Genomic DNA, 1,091 nt, shown 5'->3' with positions numbered 1-1,091 from the left:
TCCTGCATTATCAGGACAAGCGCAATCTTGGTCTGCTGATGGGAGGCTCTGGCAGGCTGGACACTGCTGAGCGCTGGGGACTTTGTGTCTCCCAGTCTGTTCCCTCCAGGTCCCTTCTCCTATTTTCTGCCTCTAGCTTAGGTGTGCTAGGTGCCTGTACTTGTAACTTCTAAGCTGCTTCCTATCGTACTGTTGGGGTTCTTGGCTCCCCTGTTTCCTAAGTATGATTCCTTGGCACTAAGTTCTCCTTAAAAAATAAAAAGAAGTCTTTAGCAGCCTTCTATTTCCATCTTAGCCTTGACTGACAGATTCAGAAAATAGAGACAGAGTATTTACTCTTCAAATATCTGAAAAAGGTATTAATTTATCATTGATGAATAGGATACAATTAACATTTTAATAAAATTGTTACCTACTCTTTCTTATCTTTAAAAATTCGCTTTATGTTTTGAATAATGAATAATTTATTAGTAGAGTAGCACACACATGAATAAAATATCATGTATTAGATATAACATACAATTTAAATCTATTTTATGTATTTATCCATTATTTATATTATATAAGCTATTTATTTACTATACAAATATATTTACATGTATATGTAAACAATTATATATGAATTAGTGTATCATGTTAATATATTTAAATGTGTTTAAATATATATTTTGAGATGTTTAGTATCAAAGACTTTCAAGAGATGCAGCATTCATTTGGAAACTTTGGATATGTATACCTATATATTTAGTTAGTACTGTTATAAGTAAACTTCAGAGCTGACGCTATGGTGAGAAATCATGATTGAAGTATGTTAAAACAACTTCACAGGATGATGTCTGTTGCCCAAGTGACTACTGAAATTTTATTGGCTTCATTTTCCTCCAAACATCTAAAAAAGATGGGGTAAATTTTGAAAATGGTATACAAGAAAAGGGAAGATAATGACTCCAGATCCAGGTCTCCATTCTTGCTCTCCACATGAATGTGTGTGTGTGGGGGGGGGGCTCTGAGAACTGTGTGCTTTCTTATTTTTCAATGATGGTTGATGCCTAACGAGGACACGTGGATCCCTTTGAATGTGTGTCCAGCTT

Source organism: Rattus norvegicus, chromosome 14 (assembly GCF_021556685.1).
Source record: "Rattus norvegicus strain SHRSP/BbbUtx chromosome 14, alternate assembly SHRSP_T2T, whole genome shotgun sequence".
NCBI classification, from domain to species: domain Eukaryota; kingdom Metazoa; phylum Chordata; class Mammalia; order Rodentia; family Muridae; genus Rattus; species Rattus norvegicus.
Note: the sequence above shows the minus strand (reverse complement) of the source record.